At 45.7% G+C, this 9319-nt stretch overlaps 1 protein-coding gene across 1 annotated transcript in view; it reads right to left on the reverse strand.

Moving 5' to 3' along the window:
* The window catches only part of TRERF1 (transcriptional regulating factor 1), a 203745-nt gene extending 194524 nt beyond the window's left edge, over positions 1–9221 (reverse strand). The window contains exons 1-2 of the mRNA XM_004673482.2: positions 8768–9221; positions 8264–8345 (exon numbers count right to left, since the gene is read on the reverse strand). The gene's annotated coding sequence lies outside the window, so the exon portion shown is untranslated. The remainder of the gene's footprint in view (positions 1–8263; positions 8346–8767) is intronic.
* Positions 9222–9319: the final 98 nt, after the last annotated feature.

Raw genomic sequence — 9319 nt, forward strand, 5'->3', positions numbered from 1 at the left:
TGCAGGAGTCCAGGGGCCTCCCCTGGAGCCCACTCTACTGGCCATGCAGAAGCCCTCCAGAAAGTGTCTGCACGGTGAAATTGTTTGAACTCAGTACCGGTTTCTAAAGCAGCTCAGACTGTTCAAAAGGAAGAGGCCCCCAGACATCCTTACCTCCGCTGTTCCCCATGAAGACCTCTCCACTTGCAAGTGTTCACCAGTCAAAAAAAAAAATAAAGGTGGACAAGTCCTCATATTTGACATTCAGCCTCCTTCCTGGTACCCGAGTTGTATTTTAAGGGAGGTTGATATCTTCCCTTGTGATGACAACAAAAGCAAAGCAAATGACCATTTGCCTATTAAAACTCCTTGGTACCAACTCCACCTTTTATTTTTATTTTTTCCTAAAAAAAAAAAAAAAAAATCGGGCCCTCCCTGGTGGCGCAGAGAGTTAAAGCACAGCATTAAGAGCATGAGTTCAATCCCCACCCCGGAGGTGATCCACATGGAGCAGCAGACATCTCCTGACCTGCTCACTGCTCCCCTCAGCAGTGTGTTTCAGTCCATCTGCCTCTTCTGCTCCCCACTCTGTCTCTGGTGAATACTCTCACCTCCACCCCTTGCACCCCTGGCCTGTACCCTAGTTCTGTATGCATAAATAAATAAATCTTTTTTTAAAAAAATCTTTCGATAATGTCAAATTGGAGATGTTTTACCAAAGACCAGGAGAGGCCCCTGAAGCAGGGGCCCTCAGAAAACTTCCCCAGAAAGTAAACAGCCCAGGGGCCAGTGTGTTCAAAGGCAAAGCCTGAAGAGTACAGGCCACGCTATCTAGAAGTGATTGCCCAGATTCTGCCATGGAGGGGCCCCCCAGAGGGGTGGGCTGAGAGGAAAGGCCAACGCGACTAGTCACTCCACTTGCTAAAGCCAAGTTTTGGCATTCATTATGGGGCAACGTGTGTTCAAGTATGTGCTGCAGAATCGGCCAGAGGGTTTTGAATCAATGCCCCAAACACACTTAAATTATCTAAGTATTTCCAACTGAGGTCACTGGACCTTAAGAGCCCAAATTTCCCAAATGATCTTAGCTTCCATGATCTATATTGTATATTCTGTACCATGTTACTTAATGCTGCATGGCAGTGTCCGTTTGAGAGTGCACAGAATTTGGAGATCATTCAAATTCTGTCATTAAACCAAGGCTTTGGATGCTGGCTGGACATGTGGTTTGGGGTTAATCACTTATTTATAATTTTTTCAGTTTACTTCTTGAGCCTCATTTTCTCAGCTATTAAATGAGAATACTATCTACCTCCCATGGTTATTGCATGAAAACATCAAATAAGACATGCCAGAGAGGCATTAGAACTATAAAATGCTAGGCAAACAGTAGTTATTTGAATGACAGCCTCTATTTCCTCTCTCTCTCTGCTTTTTGTTGATTGTTTTCCCCTCTCTATGAAAACAAATTGATATTGGATCCACTAATCTCTCAACACTGACAATTTATATTTGTTATACAAACAGAAGTCCAATCATCTACAAGTGTGCAAAATCAATCTAGGTGGTGGTGCAAATGAGTTCATTATACTAGTCTAGACTTTTTTTCCATAATAAAAAAAAATTAAAACAAGTAAAGCATCTCCCTTTTAGGAAGAAACCAGAGGTTCAATTAGTGAAAAGCATCAGTTTTTGTTTTTGTTTTTGTTTTTTTTGATTGTTAGACTTTCAGTGAGCCCAAGGGCTAAAGACTTGTTTTAGGTAGATTCAGCTTTATAGAACAGTCTTCATTTGCAAAACAAATGCTGAATGTAAATAAGACTGCAGAGATCTGTGAGAGCCACAACTGGGTTTCTTGAGTAGGTTCAAGGTTCCCCTGCACACAATTCACGGCACAAGCAAGTCTGACCCTCTGGGTGAGCAGGTCTCAAATTCTAAATATAGAATGTGAGTTTGAACTTATATTGACTGGCACTGCACAGTCAGGATTTCTGATGCCAGTTTCAGGCAGTAAGAGCAGTTTCACTTAAGGGACAACAGACTTGAAAACCCCAAATAGAAAGTGGTTCTAGGGAGTGGCCATGGCGGGCAGTTTTTAGTAAAGCTTTGGGAAATTAAGAGGTGTTTCGGTCAGGTTTTATATCTGAAAAGAGAATCTGGCTGGAGATCAATTCACCTCACTGCTGCCTGTGTACGAGCTTACAGTTTACATAACACTTTCCGTACATTATCTGATTCCATCCTCACAACTCTAAGGGGAGAGGCAACAGATGGTATCACCCTCTTTTTACAGATGCAGAGACAGGCTCTGAGACTGACTTTATTCTAGAGTCAGACTGTGGAGCTGGGCCCCTTAGCCAGGGCTCTTCTGACTTCTCAACAACTACCTACATCCAGACCCGGCTGAGGGCCTCTAAGGCTTATTTTTGCAAAAGGCAGCCTGGGGAAGAAATGGGCCTTTGCAGGCTTTTCTTTCTTTCTTTCTTTCCTTTCTTGCTCAAAATATACACCACCGTGCCAACCAACTTTTGAATGGGGCTGAAAATCACGATGCTTTTCCTCGTTGTAGTTATCAAATAAATCTAATGTGAACCCAAATTATTTTAACTTAAGACTTCCTAAGCAAAAGGATCTGCTCTTTCCTCTGTACTGCTCAGTAATGCAGTCAAATGTTCAGAAAAATGCAGTACAATTTTCTGATGCAGTCTTAACCCTTGCAGTCTCTGACCAGTGTCAAGTCCAGAACCTAAACCCTTCCCAAGAACAGTGCAGGCTTGGCCTGGAGAAGCCAAGTCCTCAGATCTGCCCGAGTCCCTCACCTGCACCTTCCTGATTCACTCTTCTGGGGTTTTCCTTCCAGCCCCGATGGAGGGATGGAGGATATGTTCCTCCCCCAGCAAAGCCGGATCTTCCTCCACAAACCTACCTCTTCAAGGGCTTTTGCTCAGCTGACCCAGGCATTACTGTTGACCAGTTCCTCCCTCTCCACTTATCTCACCTACTGGCACACACAGACCACCAAGACCACCCTCCAAAAAGATCTGCCCTTTACACGCACATCTGTCCAGCTCCTGCTCTATTTTCCTGCCCTCTTTCATGGTAATATCTGTCTACCCATGCTACAGGCTTCTCATCTCCCATTTCTTTCCCAACCCCTGCAATCTTGCTCCTACCCGACCTATTACTGAAACTATTGTTTGCAAAGTCACCAGTGGCTTCCATTTCGCCAGATTCAGTGGTGACTGTTCTGGTCTTATCAACCTCATGAAACATTTAACATCCCTCCTACACACATACACACATACATCACTGCCTTTCCTTCTTTCTATGGGCTCTCTTCTTAGGAAATCTCACTCGATCTCCTGATTAAATACCACCCCACCCACTCACACACACAACACTCCCCATTAACTTCCCACCTTTCTACCTCCTGCCTGCCCACTCCTCTGGCACTGGACACTACACCAGAAGGCCTTGTACCAGGCATCTCTAACTAAATAGTGTCCAGCCTGAAATCGCTTGATTATGGCCCGGTTGCCCTCTAAGCAAACAGCACCACCCATCCACCCAATTGCTCAAGCCAGAATCCTGGGAGTTTCCAGAGTTCCTCTCCTCCTCTCCTAAAAATTCATCAGTAAGCCCAGCCCTCCCAAGCTGTAAAGGGCATCTTACCCCCACTGTCTCCCCTCCATTGTCCTGTCACCTCTCACCTGTTTTGTCCCCACTGCTTCTTTACTGGGGTCCCTAATTCCATACCTGTCCCTCTCTACCAATACAATTCCCTTTAAATATGAGTCGGGGGTATCATTTCCCACCACAAACTTTCAATAGGATCCCAGTTTCTATCAAATGAAACCCAAATCCTTTCAGGGCCCCCAGAGTTCTGCAAGATTATCATACACCCTCCCCACATCTAACTAACTCTTTTTGGTTGTCCCCCCCACCCCAACCAAAGTCCTTCTGCACAGACTCTCCTCTGCCAGGCACCCCTGTTGTTCTCTGTCCTCTACCTCCAATCCTCAGAGAAGTTTTTCCAGCTAAGTTCAGGTTTATATTCCCTGTGGTTTCATCAAAGCATTTATCACATTTTGCAGTATTTATTTCTTTATAAGTCTGAATCTCCTCTGCACTCTAAGCAGGGTAGGGGCTAGGGAGAGGAAAATGATTAAGTCTATTTAAATTAACAGTATAGGGCATCCCTGGTGGCCTATGGGTTAAGTCTCAGTGCTATCATGTTATCACCATGGAGGCATGGAGGCCTCAGTTGATCCCAGACCAGGGAGCTAACCCATATGGCACAGCGGACCTCTCCTCTCCCTTCAGCAGGGTATTTCAGTAAATCCACCTGTTCTTCTCCCCACTCTGTCTCTGATGAACCCTCTCACCCCCTGCACCTCTGGCCTACACCCCAGTTCTTATATGTAATGAATAAATACATCTTTAAATAACTAAACAAATAACCCATGTATTCCCAGAACCTTAACACATGCCTAGCAGTGAGTAGCTGCTGACTGTGAATAAACCAGAGTTAAAGCATGAAAATAACTGATTCCTTCTACAGCCCAGTTATCACTGCATGTGTATTTTTTTTAATCTTCCCTCCATCAAAAAAAATTTTTTTTAACAAAACTGAAACAACAGCCCAATAGCGTACTACATCCTAGCTCATTGTCTTCTATGAGGAAAAACCAATCATCATCCATTTCCTCAATAATCCCAAATTAGCCAAAAAACCCTACAAGTAGTAACCCCAACAACATAAAAATCCTTAGAACCTATCAGAGACTTTCTGTTGCATATTTTATACAGGAGGAAAGATTTATTAAGACTTGCTCTGGAATCCAGTCACTCTGTCTCCCTCTCCCAACAAAAGAAACCAACTTTGCTTTAGCTTTCCCTTTACTTCATTGGTTCCTCTCCAATAGACAAATTCAGAAATGATATTAATTCACAAGATCCCAGCTGATTCTAATCCTCCTCCCTCTTAAGTCATATAGTTTTATGAGATCAGAAGTAAGATGAGTTGCATTTAACTACTTTTAGAGCAGAAGAATCAGCACCCATTTGTATTGTCTGGGGCCCAGTCACTCTTTCTTATCTGGATCCTTATCTTTCATGTCAATGTTCAAAGTCAATAAAAAAAATCAAGAACATCAAAAAAGTCCATGGTGAAATGAACGCTATCACAGAACCCTATCATGAATCCTATTGCAAACAGACAACCAAATCACAACTACCCACATGTAAATTTTCCATAGAAAGTAGATAAAGTCGTACTAGGTTTTCTGGTCTCCCATTCCTCACCAAGATTACCATCCCTGCTGCCTGGGAATAACAACTCAATTAACCTTAGACTAGACCAAGCATAACTAGGCAAGTGAACCAGATGGCTGAAAGGGAAACTTCTTAGGTGATCTGAAATTATTTTTGGTGCCTGGGATTATAATTAGGAATCAGCCATACACTTCTTTTCTCCCCCCGGGACGGTAGAAAACTTTCCTAAGTATTTCTTTGCAGGGTAATGGTCAAGATTACCAGGTCACTTAAGAGTCCTCTGTGGAATGCCAACGTACAGATCCACTCAATTCACCCGAAGACAAAAACAGAAGTTAATCAACTCACCCAAGTCCATGAAGCAATTTGGCCGTTGGCCCAGGAAGAGACTGCCAAGACCTCTTGAGACCTCTCTCCACAAGAACAAGTCCCTGAATTTCAGAGATGGATGGAGCTCACAAATGAAGCCAAGCACTTTTAAGATAAAAAATCTGAGCCTAGGAATGGCTAGAGACGGGTACCTTCCCCACTCGTCTTTCTGGTGACATTTTCCCCCAGCCTAGAGTAAACTATCATCTCAAAAGTTCTTGGTCACCTTACAAATACTGTAAAGTTGAGTCAACTGCTGACTGCAAGACAATGTTAACAACCTTCAGATCAACCAACTTTATGAAGGACCCTTATACCTTCCCCAAAACTAATGTGTTTGATTATTCTACCCAACCCACCCATCAAAGGCAGACAAGAATATGGTAAATAAGCTTTCTGATTACACATTTTATTATATAAGCAGCAGAGAACACGACAGTCTGTCCCCTCCATCAAAGTTCCCACCTCAAGAAAAACCACAGGCCCAAGAAGGTTAAAGGAGGCAAAACTGAATACTTTTCACACAGTTCACAGAACAACAGTTTTCATAGCAAGCTCACATAAAATGCTACGTGATATTAACACGTGCCTCCTATGTGGAAGGCTGCTTACCAAGCTGTGAAAAGACCTGTGTTGCCCATGGAACCTGCAAAATGAATCTTCTCTATGTCCATAAGCAGGAGGGAAATACCTTTTCTTTTGAGATGTCAACCTGGCTTCCATGTAATCTTGGCGAAAATGGACTTGCTAAAAGGGCGGAGCCCAGAGTATGTCTCTCCCAGTATCAATTCCTATAAATCAAATCCTGACGATCACCACAGTATTTTAAAAGAATGAATTATGATTCATGGGCCTTCAAACCTTTATTACCACAGGAACATTCTCGGCAGAAGTGGGGGAGTGGGTTGCTACTTGATTAATGGCTAAAGCAAAACAATAAAATAAATCTCATAAATATAAGAGAGAAAAAAAAACTGAATGACTGTTCTTGGCTTCAAGGGGCGGGACATAAATTATTCCACTACACTGGGGTAAGCACACATAAAGATCTTTTTTACCCTCATGGCATCTACACACCAACCAACCAGTCAGATTTTCCAGCAGGGAAAAAAAAAGGCTAATTTGTTTAAATTAATGCCTATTTAGGAGCATTTGATAAATAGCAATAATATTTTATTCCCAACTAACTCAACTTTCAAGTTGTCAAATATCAAATTCTCAACCTGGAAATCCAATGACAGGAAAGAAAAAAAGCAGCAACCATCAGTAACAAGTACAGAGATCCTTTTTTTTTTTAACTCATTTCTTTCCCCATACCACCCCCCTCCCCCCCTTTCCAACCCCCTCCCCAAGGCCCAAGAACTGAATCTAGCTACAGAACTGTGGGACGGTTAACCAACTTTAACCATCTACTAAACATGTCCGGGTTTGAATCTTTGGTGCTAAAATTACCCTGGCAAAGTTAAAACTCCCAGTACAATTAATGTACCTGACAGCCAGGATTTTCAGCTCATCTGCAGAAACCAGCAGCTGAGGAGCAGGAAGAGAGAGACCAAGAGAAGCCAAAGCTTCTGGTTAACAGTTAAACGCCAGAGTACTCCTGCTTGTTATCCTGCCAGGAAACACCAAAGCACAGTTTCCATCGCCAGCCTGCTGTCTTGAACCAGTAAACGATGCAGAGGTTGGTACCAACTGGAACAACTCAAAACTCCTTTCTTACAGCTTTCCTCCATGGCCTGCTAAAAAATGCATCCGGCCGCTTTCAGGAAGCATTTTTGAAAGAACTCTTCAGCCATCCCTGGTTCATCATTCCTAAGCATCACTTCCCTGCACTTGAGGAGACAGCCCAGGCCATACTTAGCAGTCGGCTTCCACAGTTCACTTGCCAAAGTCAGCTCTAGTTTGGGGAAGAGTTTCCACAAAGCTGGCTCTAACAACCCAGGCGAGGCACACACGGAAGAACCACAAGTCATTTTCTCTTAACCTAAAGATGTCAGGCGCACATGCTCCAGCCCAATACTGGCCAGAGGCGGACGCCAGGTGCTCTCGGCCTCTGCCAATGAATGGGTGGTTTTGTGTTGTTTTTTAATATCCATTTCTTCAGACCACCAGCAGTAACTTCCCAGTCTCCCAAACTGAAGTTGGGGAGTGAAGGGGCAGGCATATCCCCTTGAACATCTCTCTCCCATCTGGGTGGCCACAGTAACTTCTGGGGAGTACCCAACCCCCAAAGTGCCCACTGGCAGACACACATACACACAAGCATCATGTCAAAAACCCCAAAAGGCACATCCCTAGGGACCTGCGGTTTCTGGACTGCAAGAATGAAGGCTTTATAATATCACATCCTTCAATGGAAGCCCCACCACCACCACCCTTTAAGACAGGGCTGCCAATTACAGCGCCCACCACACCCCTCCCCCTTGATGGGATGCTGTTCGGCCCAGAGGTGGAAGAGGGAAGGAGGGAAGCAAAGAGAAGGCCCCGCTAACATACTGAAAGTAAAGACGTGGTGGTGGGGGGGGTACTTTCCCTTCTCTGTCTCCCCACTTTTCCCCATCCCCTCCCCCGCCCCGTCTCCTCACCGAGCATCTCCCAACTAAAAATTTTGTAAATGAAACTTAATAAGCTTCTTGCCTACCTTGGCTGCTTCTGCAACAAGTGCATGGGCAATCCGACAAGACCAGTCTCCGCTTGGGGGGTGAGATGGGGGGCCAGCAGAGCTGATGGAGTAATTTCAATATTAATTTATGTCAGAGCCGCCTCCTCGAAGCGCTACTCACTTACAGTACTGCCCTCAGCCTGTAAACAAATATCGCTCCGCCAAGAAACATACTCCCCAGATGCAAGCCCCTCTCCCCAGCAGGGAATCTAACCCTCCGCCCCCCCCCCAACCACCCAAACAGCGTGCTCCCCACCACCGATGGGAAGCTCCGGGTTCCCAAAGCACCAACCCACCACCTCCGCCACCACCCTAGCAAGAAACTTACTCGGTCCGTCTACGCCTCCACCCTCCCTTCAGGAAATCTACTCTCCATATGCATTCAGCCTCCCCGCAGGAAATCTGCTCCCCCCTCCCCCCCTTCTATATACTGCACCCCTCCCTCTCCTCCTCCCTAAGCGCCCTCCCCGGCCAGAAACTTACTAGCGAGCAAGCGTGCAGGCTCTCCCGATCCTGGAAACTTACTCCCAGATATAGCGCCCGCCAGCCCCCTTTCCCGGCCCTGATCCCCTTCCTCCCCTCCGCCGCAAGCAACTCCAAACTCTCCGCATCCAGCCACTCTCCCTCCCCGGTGGAAATTTGCAGCGCGGGGCTGCGCGCGTGCATCCACCCTCCCCTTCAGGAAACTTACTCCCCATCTGCATGCACCGCCTCTCAGCCATCGCTTAGAGGGAAGGGGGTGTGCTAGGGAGACAGAAATACATATGTATCTCTCGCCCCTCCCCCGGTCGCAGCCCACTCAGGGCCGAGCCGCGGTAACCTGGCCTTACCTTTACATTGCTCCCCACCCGCGCCCCCTCCCTTACCCCTCCTTATCCGCTCCCCGGAGCCCCCCTTTTTTCACCCATTACCCACCCCTAGCAACCGTTCCCAAGCTCCTCTCGGCCTTTTTTTTAATCCAGGATGCAAATTCCTCCCCTGTCAGCAAATCGACTGTCAAATTATTTTCTTGCAAAAGGAGAAAGGCGGGGTGGG

Source organism: Condylura cristata, unplaced genomic scaffold, assembly GCF_000260355.1.
Source record: "Condylura cristata isolate star-nosed mole 26May11 unplaced genomic scaffold, ConCri1.0 scaffold00001, whole genome shotgun sequence".
Lineage (NCBI taxonomy): Eukaryota > Metazoa > Chordata > Mammalia > Eulipotyphla > Talpidae > Condylura > Condylura cristata.